Source organism: Branchiostoma belcheri, unplaced genomic scaffold (assembly GCF_001625305.1).
Source record: "Branchiostoma belcheri isolate BF01 breed outbred unplaced genomic scaffold, Haploidv18h27 scaffold61, whole genome shotgun sequence".
Lineage (NCBI taxonomy): Eukaryota > Metazoa > Chordata > Leptocardii > Amphioxiformes > Branchiostomatidae > Branchiostoma > Branchiostoma belcheri.
Window position 1 is genome coordinate 121612 of NW_017804254.1, and position 24763 is coordinate 146374.

The 24763-nt window shown below is 41.7% G+C and overlaps 1 pseudogene; it reads left to right on the forward strand.

The window, feature by feature from the left end:
• The first annotated feature begins 3908 nt into the window (after positions 1-3908).
• On the forward strand, positions 3909-24763 carry LOC109482838 (annotated as a pseudogene).

Genomic DNA, 24763 nt, shown 5'->3' on the forward strand with positions numbered 1-24763 from the left:
AAAAAAAAAAAAAAAAGATCACGTCTTCCGAGGCTCTGGACTGGCTTTAGGCCTGGATAGTCCATGGTGGTGATAACTCTGGCGGACGGCAGCCAGGCTACCGAAGCCCCAAGACTCAAGAACTCAGTACATACGTACAGTGTCGATTCATAAATTCCGCAAAAATCCAGCATGTGTCGGCCTGTCGTATACGTCGCTATGTAATGCGTCAAATTCACAATACCAGCTGTGTATTCCTGTGGTTTAGTAGCATTTTTATTTTGGGCTGGATTTTTCTTTTTTTCGCCCGCACGCACTAGTTTGGGGGTCTTCAGAGGATGTCATCCATAAAATTAAATCGGTGTGGCCTAATGGAAACAGGACAGGGAAATCCCTTGTGTAGTGACATCTCACGTCTTGATGTCGTGAGATCCTTTGAGATGCCATTACCAGCTTGCATCCAAGTCTCCCATTGGGGGTACTGAAGGTTATTCTCACGTAGCGCTTCTGTGGTACATCAAGAGAAATATAATGTACAATGCATGAATTCATCTGTGTTGTTACAAGTCATTATGAAATAAAGACTCAACTTTCTCTGCCAACACTATATAATGAATTGGGACTTACCCCAAACTCCTTCAACCTTGTTCACGGAATGGACCCGTCAACTCTTGGAACGTGAGACACAGAGAACAGAGACGGGGGGTGACACAAGTTATCTGGCACGTATGACCCGCTACTACGGTCACGTGTCCCTGACGTCACGTTCCAAGAGTAGGACGGGTCCATTACGCGTGAACAAGGTTGAAGGAGTCAGCCGAAAATTTGGGGTAAGTCAAAATTCATTATAGTGTTGGTAGAGAAAGTTGAGTCTTTATTTCATATTGTACAATGATAATGATGATAATGATAATAATGCTGACGACCTTTATTGTACATTTTTGCCCCACTGGGCTAAGCACGGGTCACATGTTAAAAACCATATACAATGTATATAGATGCATATATAAACGTTTATTATACACGAGTAATTTTGACTTTCTCTCGCTTCTTGTTAATATTTAACTGCCCTTGTTTTGTATGTCTCCTGTACCCTCTTTGTTTATGCCTTCTTTTGCCAGTCTTCTAAAGTATCCTCTTGGTTTATTTCAGCTTAAACGTTTCCTAGGGAAACCCGCCGGTGGCCAGACGACAAAGCCTGTTTATTCGTGAACATCATTCGTTAAAAGCCTGAAATTCACTTCAAACTGTTCCTCTTTGCTCCATTAACGCTAACAAGATGTCTGAGGTCGAACTCAAATCACCCCATTTCCGAGCAAACCACCGTAGATGTAAAATAAATTGCACAAAATGACAAGATGGCGTGTTATCATGCTGACAGTTAACCATTACAAAACATTGCACTTCAAATGACCCATAATAAAGCTCAAATTCATGTTTCATATTTGAACCCTGATAGCAAGAATATAAACACACGAAGTGAAATTTCTGCCTCCACGAATATGATATTCGCCCTAAACGGAGGATTCGAATAACTGGTGTGTTACGCCGAAGGGCAGTTATACCGGCTATATCGATACAGATACAGAACCTCCAAGCAGATCTTTCGGTGGCAGCAATAAAGTATCGAATTAGCAAGAAAATATCAAACTGGCAAAAAATAATCCAGAACCTAAAGCTCTGCTTGGAGAGTAGGATTTGCAGGCCTTCCCGGGGCAGTATAGGGTCTTATGTGACGTCAAGACTGTAGGGAGAAATGACACCTACATCGGCAGGTGACTCCCCACGACATAACGTACGTCTGTACTTCACATCTGAGGCGTTTTCGGAATTTATTTCTTCCACATTGTCTCGTCTCGCATAGCTGTTTGGTACATTCACGAAGACGTGATTTTCCACTGACAGTGAGTATATATCCGACAGTACTTCTCAAATTGCATAATAATAATAATAGATATTGTGTGCATTCCCTATCGGGCTCAGTACAGGTGAACAGATGTTGTCTTATTGGAAGATGGATGGCAGATGCAGAGAGGAGACAAGAAAAGGCTCTGATTTAATGTTTTGTTTCTTACTTTGATGCAGTGATATGTGATGCTGGTTGTGTACATGTGATGTTCCCACTGAATCAAGACCATTTGTACAAAATGATTGAGTCAAATTTTAAAATGTAGGAACCTTGTTTTTCCGCCCGCCTTTTTCTCGCTCGCTAGCATTAGATTTTGAGTCTGCGGAGAATGTCATCCATAAAATTTACTTGCTGTGGCCTCCCCGCGGATCTTGGGGAGCAGACTAAAGCTAATTAATATAACAAGACTTGACACCAGGCTAATCTGATTGGATTTCCGAATGTAGGCGATTGAGACTCGGACAATTATCTCTGAAGAGATAGAACTGCTTTATACTATGCGAAGTGCTAGATTTTGCAAATTAGTAAGATGTCATTTTGTCTATTCGCGACATTGTAAGATTAAGGTTCTTTTGGAAATACTGTATCACAAGACTCAATATACAACCATGGTTTTTATATTATACTAAGTCGCTGAAATACAATCATTCTAGTACATGTATAGCACATACATAAAAACTATGCGTCTCTATTCAGAGAGTTCGGGTCCATCTGTGGTATAGACGTCATAGCCAGAACGTCAAGCCAAGAAAATGGCAGGTTATGTTACTGAAATAGAATCCAATTAATCTGCAAATGATTCTAATGAAGAAAGGCGATATGCCTAAAACATGCCAGCTGTGACCCAATTTGTGCAGAGCTACATAAATCTTGATTGACTTTCAGTTTAATTTAAATCCACTATTTTGTTACGTTGAAGGATATGTTGGAAGTCGTCAAATTTCCTTACTATTTAGTTGTGTTTTAGCTGATCAGAGTATTTCATGTTGTTACCAAATACGTGCTTTGAAACAGCGAAATCTGCGTCTGGATTCAGCAAAGCATGTTGCTTGTATGAGGTAAGCAAAATTTGATATTTTCAAGTTGATAACGTTAAGGCCATGCTAAGTAATTTTATGGATGACATCCGCGCGCGCATTGACTTTGGCCTGTTCCCAGAAAAACAAAAACAAGATATACCGCTTCTTGTAACTATGACCAAAAGTCAAGACAGTGGGATAAGGGAAGATGATAAAAGAAAGACACAGGGCAGGACGACAACTGCTTTTCTACTGATTTAGTGCAGTTTTCGTGGCGAATAAAAGTCTGCTTGGTTGGTTGTTATGTTGTATTCTCTCATTCAATGTGCGTCCTAACATTTGTCGTCCTTCAGCATATTTCAAATCTAGGCGCCTTTTTTGGCCACTCTTATTTTTTCGCGCTCTCGTATTATATTCAAGGTCTCCAGAGTACGTCAAATTACTTGGTGTTGCCTAACCTTGGATTCAGGGTTATGGTAATGATGATCTGCACGTTTTTTGAAACGTGCCTCCGGATGCTGCGTGAAAAACGGCTTTAAGTAACATATTGGTTGATTGGCAGCCTCGACCTTCACAGCATATATGTTTCCATTTCACCGTCAACCATTTCAACCCTGTCCTTTTCAAGGTGTTCTGAGAGGAGGTAATGTTTAGAAAAATCATCGAACAAACAGTAAGCCCTGTAGCGTAATATTTCATCTTGCCGTAATGGTTAAGCGTTATCTACAACAACTGAGCCCACATTTTGCATGGTAAGTACAGGGCATGGTTGAACTGCTTGACATTAAACGAAATCAAATGCTGATGTTTTCATCCACCTGATCCCAAACGTACCTTAGTAATGTACGTCAAAGTTCAATACATGACGTGTATACAGTTGTTTGTGCAACTGTGCAGGTAGTAGACAATAGATTCAAAGGATACAGGGATACTTAGCTGTTCTGTGCATGTATGTAGTGGAACTGTAAAGCTCATTTATCTTGTTAATAGCTACTGCTAAAATGGGAAGAGAGCAGAACGACACTTTCAGCGAAGGTAACATCACAGACTTCACCGTTGCGGATGGATTTGAGACGGCGTTCGCGGTGTCTGTCGGGACGATCGGCCCTGTGGCGAGTATTCTCGTGATTCTCGGTGAGTTTCAAAGATCTTACAATCTGTCTAATTATGTTTACCTCGAAAGAAGGAAAACATACTAGTATTGTTTTTGCTCGGTTTCCTCTTCCTCTTCTTGTCCAGACCAATAAGGTCAATGACCTGAACCGGACGTCTGTCGCCATGGTAACTGGTGATGAGATACAATGATGATGATGATGATGATGATGAATGGTTTATGTCATGAACATTGCAATTCTATAGCAGGAGGGATTCAGACTCTTGTCACCATATATATTATGAATGTGTTTGATCAAGAATTAACAGAGCAGACCATATGTGAAGGTAGACATTATGCATTTGCTTAGCAAATGTTACCTGTCTAGTATTGCTCATAAATATTTCTTTTTTATTTTCCTCAACTTTCAACAGTGTTTTGTGGTAAAAATTCTTGGTGCCAGATTTGCCATATGAGTAAAGGGTCCCCCGGGGTTTATGTGCGTTTGTGTGCGGTTGTTTCTCTCGTGACTTCCAGTCGGAGTGCATGGCATAGAAAAGTCCAGATAAACCTTACATGGCACGACATTATTACATAAGCAAAGCTGTGAGTACTCTATGTGTCTCGTGGTTGGGAACGTACAGATATACTAGCCTCTACCAGGCTTCGGGAGGTGGCCGGAAAGAGTAGAAATCAGCGAAATAGAGAGACAGCATGTCGGGGGCGTTGGTCCGCTAGAGAGAGAGAGAGCGGCAAAATGTACTCTCTAGCGGACCAACTCCCCTGGCATGTTATCTCTCTATTTGGCCAATTTCTACTAGCCACCTCCCGAAGCCTGGTAGGAGCTACAGATATACCACTTATATCAATGTCTATAAGGTTCTATAATGTTGCTTTTAAATACCAGAATATTACACAAGAAAAATGTTAAAAAGTTGAACTTGGTCTGGACGTATATGTACGTTCAACTTTGAATCTTCACACTTAGCCACAGTAAAGACCCCGAACCTCCGCACTCCCTCCAACACCATCGTTGCCACACAGTGTACCACGGACCTGCTGGCCGCCCTCTGCATCGGTCCCGCCCAGACTATCGGCATCATCACCGGCGGATGGCCGCTCGATCCTGCAACATGCACGGCCATAGGTACATATAAGAACAACACTGTTAAATAGCGATAATGATACGTAGACACTGCAAGCTGTGCAATAAAGTTTTAGTCTTAAATTCAATTGCAACTGTATTTATTCACTATTCGGAACTATGTGGCGTCGATGGCGCAACGGTTAGATTGTTTAGCTCGGAACCAATAGGTCCGGGGTTCGATACTCACCATGCCCCGACGTTATGCCCTTGGGAAAGGCACCTTACACGACTTCCCTCCCTGTACGGTGGAGTCACGCCCACCGAGCCTCTTAGGCTAATCTTCTAATGTGTGCCAAAAAACACACTACGGATTTGGTGCGACAATGTGCCAACATCTACACAATTGCCACCGAGAGCCGTATTTTTCTTACTAAAGAAGTTATTATATATCACTATCCCTAAAAGTTTTTACCTTGGGACCATTTTATTACCCTTTTATTGCATTGCTCCGTTATTCGTTTAAAATGCTCTCGTTCAGGCAGTTCGAATTCGTTCATTCTTCCTACATCCGGATATAGAAGTATTATTTGGGGTTACTAAGCATTGTGGCATTGTGGGTTGAATTTGTGTATCCGTATTCTGACAGAGTAGGTTGACAGCACGTGGATGTGAGGATTGACAAAGGTCAGATACAAGAAATGGGATGAAAGTGAAGGTCACTGGAATTCAGGAAGCGGAGGATCGCACATAAGACAATACATAATACACGGGACAAGAAAATCACGAATTTACATAGTAATTCATAAAGAAGTGGCCAAATATTTCCAAAGACCGTTTAGAGTCTGACAAATGTGTGTACATGCAACAATATATGAATTATGTTTTGAGCCGTTGATAAAAAAAAAAGTAGAACCTCCAGAATGCATTAGAATATCGTCTGACAGATTATCAATGTCATTATTTTAATTGCCGAAAAGGGTAGCTCGCTGTTGTGTATAATTATGGCAGTGTAAAAAGTTTATTGCATATTCATGCCCCATTGGTAATCTCCAAGCAGATCCCTCTCGGTGGCAAAAAGTATCAAATTGGCCAGGCAGTATCCATTAGCCAGAGAAGGTTGGCAGAGACAAAAAAACGGCCACATATAAAAAAGGTAACGATCATTCCCCCACAACCTACATGTATGCTTGGAGAGTACCCCATTGGATCTTATATGTAGTGAGTTACAGAAACGTGACAGTAAAACTATGCTATGTTGTCAGGTCTGCTCCAGCTGGTTTGCGTGGTGATGTCCAACATAACCCTGACCCACATCGCCATAAACCGGTGTGTGATCATCACCAAGACCATCAACACGTACGACGCCATATTCAACTGGACCACGACAACACTCTTCCTCCTGGCGTCTCTGGTCGTCAGTCTCATCCTGGTGATGTCTTTCTACGCGGGAGGAATGGAGGTTGGGTATAACCGCATCACCAGGCGCTGTATCATCATACAGGTTAGTCTGTCACAGGTTCTCATGTTGGCAACCTGGCAAACTAGGGATTTGAAATCCCAAAATCAGCAATTTCAAATCTTCAAATTAGTCATTTGGCATCCCCAGATTATGGATTTGGAATCCCAAAATTAAGGATTTTGAATTTCCAAGGTAGAGATTAGAAAATTTCCAAAATTGGGACTTGAAATCTCCAAATAAGTGTTTTGAAATCCCCAAAGTAGGGACTTCAAATACTCAGTTTAAGGTTTAAAAATACCCGAATTAGGTCTATTATACCAAAGTTATTGGTTATATACCATACTCTGTGTCATATGTTCAACCTTCACGACCACGTATTTTCATAATAGCAACTTTTTTTTGCAAAACTTTCTTATTCGCACGCTCGCATTAGTTTTGAGGTTCCCAGAGGTTGTCATCCATATAATCAAATCAACATGGCCTAAGATTGTCACCTGTTCTTGTGTAGGACCTGGATTCCGCTGTCTACATCGCCTTTGCTCGGACCTGGAGTGTGCTCAGTGTGGCCATGGTCGTCATCAGCGTGCTGGCTTACGTCAAGATCATTCTGCGCGTACGCCGGAGTGGGGAGCAGGTGCAGGGACACGTGAGAACCGCTCACTTAGGCCATGTTGATTTGATTATATGGATGACATCCGCGCGCGCATGAATTTTCGGCCGTTTCCAAAAAAAAAAAAGTTTTCAACCATACTGTAAATCGTACAAAACAGTTGCAAAATGAGCAAAAATAACTTGATATTTTGATCATTTCTGTATTGATTTGATTTTTATTTAAATTTTCAGATTTTATTTCTTTATTACGTTATTATTGAAATTATTGAACTGGCTATCACGTAACCTGATATTTGTATCATTACGGCCTCTCCATGTGACCATACGTCTGCAGAGTATCGTGCAAATATTAGTTTTTATGAATATATAATGAGATCATTTTGTACTACGTGTTATTGTTTTGGACCGTAGGCGTCGGCTGCTCGCAAGCGTACCGAACTCCGGCTGACCCGGAACTGTGGCGTGCTGTTCCTGGTCTTCTTCGTCTTCTGGCTCTGGTCCTCCATAACGTTTGGCATCATTGTTCCTGAGGTAAAATATTCAACTTCGTTTTTGGTGTGTTTGTCTGTCTGTCTGTCTGTGTGTGTGTGTGTGTGTGTGTGTGTGTGTGTGTGTGTGTGTGTGTGTGTGTGTGTGTGTGCGTGCGTGCGTGTGTGTCCATTGTTACCGGAAGTAAGGTGGGATGATGTAGCCGCAGACTGACAGGAAGGTTGAGTTGTAGGTCACAGGCTGGCATGGGGAAAAGTGGGGGTCAAATTGGAGGTCTTTTCATTACGTCTTATAGGCCTTGACAATCAATCAATCAATCAATCAATCAATCCATGGGTCAATCAATCAACCAATCAATCAATCAATCAATCGTTCGCATGCATCAGGGTCTGGTGCATAGCGGCTGCACAGGTCTCATCAGTTTGATCTGCTCTCAGCACAGACCCTCTAGTCAGTTCTGGTGACTCTCAGCCCTTGACAACTTTGCATCGTCAATATTCTTAATATCCAAGCAGATCCCTTTCGGTGACAAGGTAGTATCCATTAGCCAGAGGAGTTTGCACGGCCACCGAACCCCCCTGACTGATGGACACTGTCTTGCTACCGAAAAGGATCTGCTTGGAGATTAAATTATCTTACTGCAGAGCGAGGTTCTCCCCGTCCACCTGATCCGGCTGGCGTCTGACCTGGTCTCGGCTGACACCATCATCAACCCGCTGGTGTACGGCATCATCAACGTCAACTACCGGGCAGCCATCTCCAACCTGTGCCGCTGCCGGGGCAACGCTGTGCACGTCATGAACTCATCCAACATGACCATACCGGGAAAAATCCAGGTAAATTGTTGAATGATCATGTTAAGGCCACACCAAGTAAATGTTATGGATGACGTCCTTTGGAGACCCTAAATCTAATGCGAGAGGGCGAAAAAAACAAAACAAGTAGGGCCCTAAAAAACAAGATGCCTAGATTAGAAATATACTAAGAGACGACAAATGTTAGGGCACAAATTGAATGAAGTGACACAGTGTAACAAGCAAGAAGTCTTTTATTCATCATCAAAACAGCAATAAATCAGGTGGAACAGTGGACAGTGAAAACAGGATGGTAATAGACACTTTCTTCGCGCTACGGGTTTCACGTCAATCTGACGATTTGCGGCACTGTCGTGACTCTTTGGTCATAGTTACAGGAAGCGGAATTTCTTGGTTTTTTTTTCTAGGAACAGGCCAAAATCAATGCGCGCGCGGACGTCATCCATAAAATTTACTTGGTGTGGCCTAACTTTGTATTCCCAGGTTCATCTTGTCATCCATGACCATTTTGAGATTTTGTATGTGTCCGTTGTAACGTTATAGTCCCCAGACAGTCGACGTCAACAATTCAAGAGCAACCATCTGACAAATGAAAGAAAAAAACGGTCAATGATACCTATCGTCCGGTCTTCGTGTCCATAGCTTTAGCATACGATGCCCAACACATAACAGCATCGATAGCATCACTATTCTCCACATAAGAATATATGTTTCATATTATATCAACACTATTCATAAGGAAAATGAAATATGTATGTCCTGTCGAACAGGTCACAGTGTCTTCCGCTTCACAGTCTGCTGGTGGTCCAATGAGCGGTGCCGTCTCTTCGGGACTCAACCGGCCGTGGGTGGCGCCACGAGAACCAATGAGCGGTGCCGTCTCTCCGGGACTCAACCGGCCGTGGGTGGCACCACGAGAACCAATGAGCGGGGCCGTCTCTCCCGGACTCAACCGGCCGTGGGTGGCGCCACAGGCACAGGGTACCAGCTGTTGAAGGAAGAAACGAAGGACTGAAGCATCAATAGGCAACAGGCAGGGAAGAAGAGATCTCTAACTCTTCCATCAAGCGAATCTCTGTGGTGGTGTACACAAAACGAACGTATCACTATTAGGCCACACCAAGTTAATTTTATGGATGACGTCCACGCGCGCATTGATTTTGGCCTGTTCCTAGAAAAAAAACAAGAAATTCCACTTCCTGTAACTATGACCAAAGAGTCACGACAGTGCCGCAAATCGTCAGATTGATGTGAAACCCGTAACGCCGAAAGCCTGTGCCTGGTTAAAAAATGGACACAAAAATGAAAAAAAAAATGGCACTGAAAAAAATCCTGTCAATAGCTCCAAAACAGTGCCGTTTTTGGAACTATTAACACACAGGACGGTCCTGTCAGCAGTGCAATATTTCTTATCTAGGCATCTTGTTTTTAGGGCCCTTCTTGTTTTTTTCGCCCTCTCGCATTAGATTTAGGGTCTCCAAAGGACGTCATCCATAAAATTTACTTGGTGTGGCCTTAGCAACGTGAAAATTGAAGAAAATCCTTCATCTGTCCAATTCACAGAGACCTTTGTTAGCTTGAAATATTCTACCACGTTCTATGACAGTATGCTACAATATTGTGAATATAGGTATTCATTAATTTAGCTAGACATTGTGCCATATATGATTAGACTTTCCATCTATCTGAGAATGCATAACAGTAAATGGCCGGGGGAGGGGTGTCATGTAAAACATTGACAACCAACAAAGTGCCATATACATAGTTGTGACAAAGTGAGATTGTAAAGACTATATTAGGTATCAAATTCAAGGGTAGGTTTGTTTCATGATTGCGGACTTTGCAATTTTCATGGAGGTCTACGACGTATTTTTTTTTCATGTTAAACCGCATTAACCATCTACATGTACTGTACGTCTTTTTCGACAATCTATCGTGCTCTTCCGTGCAAAACTAGACATTTGTTGTACATTCGGTCGCGAATTCCTTCCTTGAATAACCCTTGTACTATTTAGCAACATTACGTCAATACATATACGTACATGTATATTGTCATGTAATATCTATTCAACTGTATGTGATGTAACATTAATTCTGGAACAAAAAAAAATGTACGTAGCTCATATTGACCAGTGATATAATAGATAAAAATCTTATGCACTGGTGTATTGCTGTAATGCTAAACCATTAATGTTCTATGTAGTGCTATAATGCTTTATATATACGTATCTTGTTATGAAGATGGCAATGAAATACATCTCTGTCCATTGGACTTCCATGCTGTAGTATGCCCGGGTAGACACATGTTCCAACGAGAACGTTAATTTTACACACCATTGGCATTGCAGAAGCGCCACATGGTGAGGATCACGATAAGTGCACGTATTGTCAGTTGATGCACTCAACAGGAAGCTCATTTTGACTCATCAGGTCTGCTGTCAGCGAGAGAGATGATTCAGTTCGCTATCTCCAACTGTAATTATCAGGGCTGTCTAAGGACACTAGAGACTTTTGAAAATGCTATTAACAGTATGTAGTTCCGAACATCAGTTACGGGTACTCGCCGCCACCCTGCTTTGGGTGGCGGACAGGGAGTGGTGCCCCTGCCCATTGAGGCCTAGGAGCTGTAAACCACAACACATATACCACAACATATATATACATTTACATATACATTTATATTATACATTTGCGACCACCCCTATCAAAAACCCCTACCCCTCACCGTGCTGGAGCCCTCAAACTAGTGAGGTTAGCGCGTAAAGGGAAGAAGAAGAAGAAGAGGATGAATGGGCTATAACAAAGATGGCCCGGGCCCCTTACACGTAACTTCTAATTAACAAAATATACCAGAATTCTAATAGGTATTTTGAAAATAGAAGAATATAAACATTAATGTGTAATTGTACTAGAAAAATTGCACTACACCATAAAATAATTGCTTCATTCTGTGATGAAGTTTTCTTTTTTTGTTGTTATCTCACACACAAAAAAGACAGCCTTTCATCTTTTAAAGATGTAGTACAGTAATAGCTAACTTTTCAACCGATCAAATAGTCATTCAAATGACAAGTATTGTGCGTGCATGTTGAAAAAAAGTGCTCGAGCACATCCATCCATACCCTTGGGAATATCTTAAGTGTTCTACTCAGGACACACGCCACTTTTCAAAAGAAGTAATTTGGATAAGTGACCAGGTGTGTCTAGACAACTGTCAAAAGGCTTTATTTCTTACGATGGTTGACTGATTCTTCTTATGCTATGAAGTGGCAAGAAAAGAATTTATAGGAATAGTAAAGCCGGCCAGACGGATGCCCAAGGCTGCGAATGTTAATATAAAGCCCAGGGTCGTCTGGATTGGAAGTGTAATGGCTCGACGCTGCATTTCGGCTCTTTTTCTGCTTTGGGTAGTGGGGCAACTACCATACGCCCGTTCACGTAAGTACTTCATCTAACAAACACAATATTCTGGATACATGCAGTCGGTAGAATGTTACATGTAGAATGTTGACGCAAACACGGTGGTACATTTGTTTACGGTCGCAGATAGCAAATATCATGATCATGTCGTATACATTGAAGAGGCAGTTATTGTAATCAATTCGACTTAAAAAAACATGAAAAGTTGAACTAGCATACTAGCATGAATTTATGTACTTAATATTCTGCACAAATCTTGCACCTGGAATTATACATATAGTATATATGATTATTATTTTTCTAATTCCAGGTATTATACTATAGGTACAAACAATATGTTATTGTATTTCTAAAACTGCGTTAATATCATATTTTTACGTATCCCAGAATCTTCTATAAATGAAAACATCTCTGTACTTTAAACATTCCTCTTTTCCATTTGTGTAGTTCTTTTCAAAAGAAAACTGATTTTTTTTCTCTTTCTGACATGTCAGAATGTGCCGCACCGCCTGCTCCTGTACCTAACGGTCGCCTCGTGCCCGAGTGTGCCGCCCTGGCGCGGTTTGAGTACGATTATAGATGTTACTATGAATGTGACCAGGGATACAGATTCGTGGGACAGACCCATGCCATCTGTTGGGCAGCCGGCGAATGGATTTATTGGGAATATATTGAGTGCATAAGTGAGTATACATACCATTCCCTTCAACTGTACTGTTTTCAAATAAAAACACTACAAAAGAATCAATTGGGGAAGGTAACATTTGCAAGGCAAATGCATAATATTTACCTTCGCATATGGTCTGCTCTGTTAATTCTTACTCAAACACATTCATATATATGGTGACAGGAGTCTAAATCGCTCCTACTATGAAATTGCAACATGATGTAATCCAACACTAGTTACCATGATAACAGACACAACGTTGGTTCAGGTCAGAGGTCACTGTTTGGAGAAGAAGAAGAAGAGGAAGAAACTGAGCAAAAACAATATGTTTTCTTTTGGTAAACATAATTACAACTAAGGTAAAATAAATAAATAAGGTTCCATGAAATGTGTCAGCGATGTAGCCCGATAAAACGAAATAAACACAGGCGTAAATAATATTCATCAATTTGTGAGTGATATTGAAAAAGAAGGGCTTTGCTACACACAGCTTTGAAAACTTCCCAACATTAATAATTTGACATCACGAGATAGATACCAAGGTTCAAATAATCATTGACGTCTGAAAATATAGCGTGTGAAAAATCTGTAACATCAGACGTGAAATAGACATATAGCTTTCAGTTTGTAAGGCAGAATTTTCTTTGAACCTTTACATGCATTAGCTCTAACATGTCCAGATGCATGTTCAATCATGGGCCATAGGCCACCGAGTTTTTGTTGAGATCGCTGTTGCTTTGTTTTATGAACACACGTATACTGTGCACTCAGTACAAGATTCCCGATAATCATACACTGAACACAAACACTATGAACACGGTCCGTTTAAACTATCCGAGAGCCGAACAGCGACTTTCGAACGCTTTAGCTTGGTTAGGTACTTAGTATACTAGTACTAAGTACCTAACCAAGCTAAAGCGTTCGAAAGTCGCTGTTCGGCTCTCGGCAATCTTCGGGAGACTTCGGTATCTGTTCGTATGGTTCTTTGGAATCCTCATCAGTTTGTGACCGTGTTCAGTGTACGTATGATTCTCAGGAATTTTTCAACGGGCCGTGTTCACGGTGTCATGTGCTATGTGACTGTATTATTCTCGGGAATATTTCAACGGACCACTGTATTGTGATGACAACGGGCTGAATGAGTAGACACAGTATATGTTCTAACATACGCAAAACAATAATAAGGATTTTATGGTTTACAAAACAATGTATTGTTAGACCTCAACAAAAACTCGATGGCCTAGCGCCTGTGGTTCAATCTACTCCTGAAAGATAAATGTATATTGGGTTTTTCTATTTTACAGCGATAGACTGCTGGGACCCTCCGCACGTACCTTTGACTAGATACACTACAAGCAATCACCCATACGTGTTGGGGACGCAGGCCGTGTACGAGTGTTATCCAGAGTACGAGTTAGTCGGCGGTGACACCGTCAAGACTTGTGAGCTTGGGCCGTACTGGTCAGGTGTAGACCCAATCTGTGAAGGTATCTACAATCATATCTATAGTTACTTGAGTGCACTTATTTTATTTACAAATGGTAGATCTTAGAAATATGCAGTGTAGATGTACATTTTCACATCACTGATGTCCGTACTCATACAACGGCTTACATAATAGTCTTTATTGGTATCTATCTTCAGGTAGATTTGTGTTCTTGGTTTGTAGGTCAAGTTTGTAATGGTCCCTACTTTCTAGATAGATAATCAGAAGCAAAACGATACACAGAAAGCTGTGGTGGGATGGCGTAGCGGCAGCATGCTCGACTCGGAAAGTCCTGGGTTCGAGTCCTGACATCTCAGCGATCTTGTTTCCTTGGGAAAGGCACTTAACTCCACTTTCCTGAGTATTGTCTTGTCCGATCCTGTATTCGTCCTCTGCGTTGGTGGCGGCATAAAATAAGTTGATATAACTTGAGTGTGCTGTCACTATGTCTAGTTATGAAATGCTGGAATATAATTATATAAAAAAAGAAAGCTACAAAGTGAAAACCAACGCATTTCAATGTTCATAATATTGTTTTCCATGATCTTCACGCTTTTGACGTGATGGTTGAGTAAACTATGGTGTCCTAACTTCCTATATTTGTTTACATGTGTACTTAAATGTACATGGAAGCAAGTCGACCATATTGTTTTTGTTTTCAAGCTTGTAAGATAGGTGAATAATATGTTCCTTGCTTGCCAACGTGAACAGCAATTCCGAGGGTAGAACAAGTAACTTCCCCGGTACTAATAAAGATTAACTTCATGGAAACAGTATTCTTGTTAGAACAAAGTTTACTATTTTTTTCCAGGCTGTCCTGAGCCGCCGGCGGTTGCTAACGCCACTTGGTTCTGGTGTGGAGCGCCCTACGTACTGACCACCGAGTGCACGTACGAGTGTGATGCCGGGTTCACCGTCAACGGAGGGGACACCGTGAAAACCTGCTCCCCTGGCCTCGTCTGGGCAGGAGCGGACATTGTCTGCTGTAAGGAAGATCTATTTTGTCGAAAGTTCCTGCCGGTTTTCTTTTACGACCCATTCTGGTGTATCTAGTGATGCATACCTAAACCCAATTTTAGGTTCAGGACCGGATTCAAGTCCAGAGGTTTAGGTTCAGTTCTGGACTTGTAAGTCCGGACCTAAACCCACGACATACAAAATTGCATATTGGCAACCTTGCAATGTTGTCTGGGTGAAACTTTGGCAACATAACATGGAGGCCGGTACTTGATGATGCCAGATGGCAATGTTTTGTTCGTTTTTCAGCAAAGATTTTACAATCTACGGAAGGTTTTAGGTGGTTTGGAAAGAAAAGGGGTATGTGAAATGGTCTTTTATGGTAATAAGTCCGGACTCGGTTCTTGACTTTTAGGTTTTTTTGGACTTGAACCTAAACATTCTTACAAGTCCGGATCCAAGCCCAGTGAACCGGTATGCATCACTAGGTGTATCCCTAAAATTCTGAAGATTAGGGTGAGCCTCGTCCTTGAAAATGGCTGCCATAAAGTTAAACATATACACAGGCTTTGACAAAATATAAAAGAAGGCGTGTCATCAAACGCATAGAGCATATAATATACTTCGCTTTTGTGCTGGCAGGCAGTACCTACAACATCATGATACCCTCAATTGTACGGGTCGAGACCGTAATTTTATCTTTCAGGAAAAAAAAATCATAAAAGCTGTTTTTGTTCTTTTTTGTTTGTTTGCTTATTTGAACCTTTGTTTATTCATGAGAGACTCAAATCGGCCTGTTGGCAGTAAATATATGAAAATGAAATATAACAAAGATATATAGGTTACATCATTGAAAGTCCTAATAAGTTTGTAAATAGATTTTTTTTCATATTCCAACTGTGGCCTCTTTTCATTGAGGCCATGAGGCCAGTGAAGCAGTAAATATATGGAAATTAATTACATATGAAATATATAACAAACGTTTACATCGTTTTAAGTCGTAAGAAGTCTGTATATTACGTAAATAGATATATTTTTGCATGTTCCGACAGTGATTGACGGAAATTGGGGTGCCTGGACCAGTTTCTCTGCCTGTAGCAGCGGCTGTGGTTTCGGGCTGCAGGGCCGGACCAGGACGTGTACGGACCCGGCCCCTGCAGGCGGCGGGGCGGACTGTGCCGGGGCTGCGGTCTCCAGTCTCCTGTGTTACCGGACAGACCAGTGTGACAGCCAGGGCGGGGCGCTCGGTAGGATTCTGTATAGTACTCTTAGAACCTGTATAGTATATATACAACTGCTCATTGTACTCTTTATGAGTATAGTATAGCGTAACTTAGAACGTACGTATAGAGATATGATACTAGTTCATGGTCAGTAGGTCTTTTCAACATTCTGCCAGACATAGTACCCTATGAACCGATATGTAGAATTTTGACAGATTCATACCAGCTAGTAATCTTTTTCTGCCATACATTGTACCTGTTACAATCGACTTGACTTTCTGACTTGACTTGACCTGTTTAGAATGCACCTGAAATAAAGTTTATTTGCAAATTCATGTAACGTTAACTGCAACATGAGACAACGTATACAACATACGACAGTGAAAAAGGTGACAAGTGGAACTATCTATAAATTACTACAGAATACAATCTAGACTTTTTGGGTTTGACTTCTTTTTTGGTAGATGTAAACGACGAAGTGTCTCACTTTTTCTGCAATGAGTAGGTTTTGGGAGGTTAACAGGGTAGTGTTTTTTCATAGTGATGCACCTTGTGGAACAAATGTGTTGTATTGCATTGTATTATATTGTATTGTAGTGTATTGTATTGTATTGTTTTGTATTGTATTGTATTGTATGTACAGTATATCATGTCTTTGAACCAAACTGGATTTATCTATGCGATGTAATTCCTACACAGATCCGTCAGATGGCGTATCTAGCGACGTAAGTACGGCATACTTAACATTTTACTATATCACTGTACACCGGTGGTGGACGTACCAACTACTAAGTACCTAACAAAAGAACAAGAAACTAGTCATTGTACCAGAGTTATCAACCAATAATTGGTGTGTTCAAAAACTGATTCTGTCCAAGAACTATCGCAGAGTGGAACTCGATGTCAGCAAGTGCAGTAGGGGCATCATCATTAGATAGCTTTAAACAATGTTTAGAGTAAGATGTTCAAAGGTTAGGTGTTACAAGTCGTTTGGTGTAATGTATATAGCTGCCGCCGCGACACGTGCCTGCAAAGCTGGTGTGTTCCGCCTAAAGGCGGTCTTACCGGATACAGATAACATTGTTTATGGAATGGAACAGTGGAACAATGTTACGCTCACCAACATGTAATTTGAATTCGTTCCTCTAGCTGGGAGGCCTGGGTGTTGCTGAGAGTAACGCGAGTCTTGTCGATGTTCTGAAGTGGAGGACGGGGCAACCCTTACCGGAGACTTATGACGGCGACGAGAGGCCAATAGCTGAAGGTAACCTGTCCTGGGAGCCAAACTCGCCAGACGGCGGGCGGAGAGCCCTAGGCCTCCGCGCGCAAGAGAGTGATACCCCGTCCCCGAGTCACACCCCCCTCCCCACTGTGTTTCTCATTTGCAACTCAAGTCATTCTCTACATTATTGGCATTGGCGGCAACATTGGCGGCAGCATTGTATTGCCATGTTGCAATTTCAAATAAATAAATTATTGTACTTAGTATCTCGAATAGAAAATTTCTCTATTCACTTGTCTAAGAAGAGCTGACGTCTGTCATCTTCAATTATAGCTGGTTCACTGTGCACTTAGGGTAGATGTTACTGGTTCACTGTGCATTTACATGTTATGTAGGCGCTACTACAGTAACAATGCGGTCCCAAAAGTAAAGGAGTTGTGACATACACCGATATTGTTACAAAATACTAGTAGTGAGATATGCGATTGCAAGTGTAAAGTATTGTTAACGTTTTCTACCATATGTATTGTCAACAAACAATGCCGAGCTTGCCCTGATGAAGATGGCTCACGGTCATTTAAACGTCGGCTCTTGTTAATAATAATGAACTTTTCTATTAAATTATATACCAACCTGATGACACTATTTACGGATTATTGTATCTCCCAGCTCGCTGGTTTGAAACAGCCTCACGTGTGCACGTCCTTCGTCTCAACTCCATCTCTGAGGATCACGCCGTAAGACTTCACATATCAAATTACATAATATTTCGTGACATCAAAAACAAACATGACATATCTAATATTCCGCTTAATTCACTGACCACTTACTAGTTATAAATTTTTTCACGATTCATCCACAGCGCATTGGATTATCCTGCTCTCAATTCATTAAACCAACAAACACAAAAGGTCCCTTGCAGTGACGTGGGAACCCCCACAAGGCCCATTTTCGAACTTGACCGTCGTCTCCCTAACTGTAACCTGCCTACCAAAAACACGAACATCCATGCACGGCTTCATGATCATGGGTTATGCCGCATAAATCCACAGCCACCCTACCATAGTCAAACCAAATCCTAAACATTCTGGCGAAGGTGATTATCGTCATATCAAACATGCATGTCAGCAGGACTTGGCCAAACGTCTTTCATATCTGTCGCCTTTAAAAGCTAGACATGTTTCATTATTCTCTCTCCACAGAATCTGTCCGTGACAGTTCAGTACGAGTTGGCGTGGTTTGACCCGCGCCTTGTCCAGCTCACCCGCACGTGGATGCCCGTCCCCCCGGACATCCTGTGGTCCCCGCCCCTGCAGTACGGGCGGACCGTCCGCGGGGCTGCAACAGTGGGGGAGAAGGGGACCTCCATGTGGCTGAACAGCCAGGGGATGATCGTGTACAAGTTAACGTGAGTGGCTGTAGTAATCATTGGGCTTCTTGCATCCGAATACGGGGTTATCGTTTTGGGTGGGTTTGTCCGTGCACGTGGGTTTGTGTGCATGCCCATGTCCAAATAGAGTAGGTTGTCAACACGTGGGTGGGGAAGATTGGCAGTCAGAAAACTATCAGAACCTGGTCGGGAATTAGGAATTAGAGTTCAACATGAGGGAATTCAGGAAGCCGATTTCTTGTTGGTTGCTTACTTGAAGAACCAGCCAGGCAGCTGATAAAGTTATGGTGTTTCATTATGATTTTTCCTGACAATAAAAATAGTTTCAAAATTGAAGCCGATATTCAAATGCGATAAAGGTACTATACACGTAATGAATGTGCATAATCAAAGTAATGAACAACATCAACTTTGGGATTTTTACTAACATCTCAATGTTGTTTACAGACGAAAGTTCAAGTTGACATGTGGCTTAGAACTCGTCAGGTTCCCGTTCGACACACAAGTCTGCAGTACTGAGCTAAATGCCTGTAGGTATCTTTAGTGTCGTATATCTCTATTAAAATGATTGCCATGAATGTGTGTTCATTAATAAAAGCGTTGAAATCGTGGCCTGGGCATGCTTTGCTGTCCTTGGGCGTACCATTGCCTCGTTACGTCGATGAATGTTATGAGACACCCAGGTAAAGAAGTGCATAAGAAAACTGTCACGCAAGCAACTGGATACATTTTGAGTAACAGTTTTCTTGTGCATTGCCTCGTTAGTTCAACATTTGTGAGTATTAAGGACACTATATTAAACGCCAAAGAGCAGTTACTCAGGCAACTGGATATGATTTTGGAAACGTTCAGACGTTTCAGGTGGCATCCACTACCTTTCGTCAGTGACACAAAGAGACCAGAGGAGAAATGCAGGTTTATAAAGCTTGTAAACCTGCATTTCTCCTCTGATCTCTTAGTGTCAATGACGAAAGGTAGTGGATGCCACCTGAAACGTCTGACCGTTTCAAAAATCATATCCAGTTCTTTGAGTAACTGCTTTTTTGGCGTATCTTATCACCTGGATGTCTAACCTTCATGGACATAACAATATATTGTACTTTATCATCTCCCAGACAACGGAGTCCGGATCCAGTTCTTTCCGTCCAGCCTCCTGGAGAGAACTCCCATACGAACTAACGTCCTGGGTGTGGTGTCTCAGTACAGACTGACGGGAGTGGAGCTACATGCAGGATACAACTCTCTGGTGACCAACGCATCAGGTAAACGAGTTTTATCGCTATTGGCATTGTATAGTTTTAAAACAAAATGCAAACAAAAATTTACCTTCACCAAGGAGGTTATGTTTTACGTAGCGTTTGTATTTTTTTTAAATTTTATTTACTTAATAGTTCACTACAAAACAAGGCACATGGGAGCCACTTAATTGTTTTGGGTTACTGTACAGCCAGTGAGGACGGATGTTTGTTGACCTTAGACTTAAAAAGTTTAAGGTTTTACCCATGTGGGAAACAATCAAGTGGTAGCTTGTTCCACAGTGATGTATGTATGTATGTATGTGTGTGTGTGTATGTATGTATGTGTGTGTGTGTGTGTGTGTGTGTGTGTGTGTGTGTGTGTGTGTGTGTGTGTGTGGGTGTGTGTGTGTGTGTGTGTGTGTGTGTGTGTGTATGTTAATACTGATAGCCAATACAAGTAACTTTGGCGTTTTTTCATCTAAAAAAATAGTATCATAATTTGAAGAAAAATAAAGATTATAAACTATTAACCAACCCACTCACCCTTTCCCTCCTCTAGGCTGTGATTACTTCGTGGAAAAGTGCGACTATGACAGTGTAGAGGAGTGCGACTTTTCGATGTTCCACGATTGCGATGATGACGAAGATTGCCAACGATGTAAAGAACTGATAGGAGAATGTCGGTACGACTTTGGAGACTGTTCAGACTACCCGCTAGGTAAAGACCTGGTCCTGATGTTATAGGACATTGTATGCATATACATTTGCAAAATCATTCTCACCAGCTACAAATTGTATTCATTATAGTAAACGAATGTGCTGATTCTATTTGCCCATCACTACTGTTTCGCTCGATACTATGTACTAGTCAAATAACAAGTAACAAAAAGTTCCATAAAACAGCAAAAACCGCCGTAATAACTTTGATTTCGGATATTTGCATTAAAGAATAATGGGGAAAATGATCAAGTTGCTTCCTAAATCCTTCAACGATTATTTAAAAAAATTCGCAAATCATACGTTATTGCGAATATGGCTATAAAGTTGACGTTATGGACTATGCAAATTAGTCACATAATTGTTTACAGGGACAAGTACATATAGTACTGTTGGGATCAAGCTGCACCTGAGACGTCGGCTGTGGCGCTACATCTTCACCCTGTTCTTCCCGTCAGTCGTAGTGGTCTTGTGTTCTTTATTTCAAACATGGCTGCCGCTGACGACATCTGTCATCTCCGCGCGGGTGGTTCTGGGTAGCACTGCGCTGCTCGTGATGGTGAAACAGAGCATCGGCGTTCACCGTGTCCTGTGGGTCAGTCACTTTTCAATCCATTAATAAGACTAAAGGCATTTTTAATTGTATGTATGAGTAAGATGTTTAGTGCGTAGAGTCTACGTCTGCCCGCTTGAGTGGACCGAACGCAAGACCGATAAGTCTACTTTCGTCCATAAGCAAGATAGCAGAACGAGTTGTGTACAACCAAATCTCCCAGTACTTCTTACAGAACTCCTTAATGACAACCCACCAACATGGTTTCAGGAAACACTATTCCACATGCACAGCTCTCCTGGAAATGGTGGATGATTGGTACCGTAACATTGACTGTGGGAACCTGATAGGAGTGATCTTCCTCGACTTTTCGGCTGCATTTGATCTTGTTGATCATGCATACCTTCTTAGAAAGCTACAATGCTATGGTTTCGGTATGGCCGCAGTTGAATGGATGGAGAGCTATCTCTCACAACGCTTGCAGTGTGTTCACTACAATGGCCGTAACTCTTCCTTCAGGGATATCACATGTGGAGTACCTCAAGGGAGCTGTCTGGGACCCCTTCTTTTCAGTATATTCACAAATGATCTTCCTCTAGCCACAAAGGAGGCTGCCTCAGTTATGTATGCAGATGATACTTCCGCTTACACATGTGCACCGTCAATCTCTACAATCAACTCCACCTTGCAGAAAGAGCTACAACACATAAGTGACTGGGTCTTAATGAACAGGTTGTTTCTCAATGCAGGCAAACAAAATCAATGGTAGTTGGGAGTAAACCAAAATAAAAAGAACCCAGTACTCACCTTATATTCTAATGGCCAAGTCATCCAGCAAGTAAAGGAAACAAAACTCCTAGGCAGTACTCTTGATGAGTGCCTCACTTGGGACAATCATACAAAAGTGACTGCGAAGAAGATGGCCTGTGCATTGGGAATGATAAGGAAATGTGCCACCTACCTGGACTCTTCATTACTTAAGCTGCTAGTAGAATGCCTCACACTCTCACACGTTGACTACTGCTCACCAGTTTGGTCCTCCACTTCACAGAAGAATGTTCAACAACTACAAGTCATGCAAAACAAAGCAGCTCGTCTGGTTCTACACTGTGACTTCAAAACCCCAGTACAACAGCTCCATGCGTCTCTGTCATGGCAGACTGTCAAGGAAAGGATTCTTGTAAACACTGTCTCTCAGCTACAGAGGGTCATTGCTACACATCAACCAGAAGTACTCTACAAACAGTTATGTCCTGTCTCCTACCACCACAGCCACAACACACGTCATGCTAGCCGAAACACATACTGTTTAATGAAACCCAAAACGAACGCCCTGAAGAAGACTTTCATTTATAGATCCTTAACAGTTTGGAACACTTTGCCACATGAGGTACAAGCAGCAACTAAGAGTAGGTTTAGGCAGGAGTTGTTAGAGCACATGCGTACATAGGCACATGATGATAGGCACATGTGATGTTACTTTTAAATGTTAAGTCTAATGTTGTATGTAAATAATGTTGTAATTTTGATGTGGTGTATTTGTATTATTGTATTTTAACTCCAGGAAGATTAGCTACATACTTGATTTTGTATGTCTTGTGTGTCGCTAATGGAGTTTAATAAAGCACATAAAGCACATAAAGAGTTTATTGGCATGTATTAGCCACCGATACTTCCATAATACGTTGAAATTAGCTTTTGCTATGAAGCTAACTGACTACATACATGGATACATTTTGAGCAATTTGTTCTTGACGAATGATGACATTACAGATTAGTTTTCATAGGGTAATCTCATTATTTATTTATATATTTATGACGATTTACGACATTTGTGGAGGGATTAACATAACATGAGACTATATGTCAAAACCAAGGTCGTTCTACAGACGTACTAACGTCCTTGGTCAAAACTGATGACACCAGATCGTAAAGTTTGAACCACTCACACCGAGAAGGACACCTACTTTTTTCGTGTGTCGGATCTTTACCGTGCTCAAGGAATCCTAGCTTGCTAAAGTGCAGGATAATTTTGTTTCTGTCTTTAGGCCACTGAAGCTCAAGGCAGAGACGTCTGGCTATTTGGCTGCCTTGCCGTCGTGATTGCAGCGTTACTGGAGACAGCTGTTGCACACAACGTACACTGCTGGGAGGAACGCAGGGTGCGTTTGTTTCTGCTGCGGTGGTTTTGCGATTTCTAGTCTTGACTGAAAAGGACATTTTGTAACACTTTCCACCAAAAATTGAAATATTTTTTTTATGGAATTCGAAGCTAGATTCTTGTGATTGTAATTTATGTCAAGGTTTCAACATATTTGTGCAATTATCTCAAATTTTTGACATTTATGGTTGACGCTAAAACAACCAACACGAGGCGCACTTAGTTCGTGGTGCCACCACAAAATACCAGAATGTAAACAAACATGGCTGACAACTGTAACATCATATATTGGCACCTCCACTTCCTAAATGTAATCATTATTATGTGCAATGGTGTAGGGTTGATTCAACTTACTTTGTAAAGAAAATAACCAGAAATCTAAAACCTACTTTTGAATCGTTCTGGTGTGACATAATGTGGCTTGAAAAGTTAAATCTCAACAATCTTTGCATTGTTTTTACAGAAAAAGAAAAGGGAGGAAGAGCGAAAGGTGTTTGATAAAGTTCGCATCCCTCGGCCTAAGATGCACAATCCTTATCTGTTTGTTAACAGTCCAACCTTGGAGGCGGAGTCTGGTACTGAAGAATTTCTCTGGAGACCACCTGAGACTGAGAAGCCTCGTGAACCGACGACGAAACGCAATAAGCACAAGAAAAACAAAACTAGAAAGCATAAGTTAAGCAAGGTCGACCGGGTGGAACAGTCGAGTGAGAAAATACCAAAATATGTTGCAGAAAAGAAGGAAGAAGAGCCATTGCCAGATCCCGCAAATGTTGACAGACCGAGGAAGTACAGTCAAAACGCCATTTTTACCTTCCTGGGGCCAGAGATGGAATCCGGCACGGAGGAATTGTTGTGGGTTCCTCGAGAGAATGAGAAGTCGAAAAGGCAACCGGGCAAGAGCCTCAGTTCACACAAAAAGGGAAAACGAATCGCCAAGGATGGTGCTACAGCCGCTTCATCAAAGCAAGACCCTGCGACGCGTGAAAACGGGGTGGCCAACAACAACAACCAAACGGCAACAGAACCTGCTAACAATACTCCAACAGTCCATGAGACATCCACAGATCCATCCGTTATCAAGGCCCAGGCACTACCTGTGTTCATTCCCCGCAAGGAACCAAAGTACAGACAACCGGAGCCGACAGCGCCGACAAAGAAGTCAAAAGACGTCACCAATAGAATAGAGAAAATAGCCAGACTGTTGCTGCCATTGTCATTTGTAGTTTTCAGCGCCGTATACTGGTCACATTACATGCATTACTAA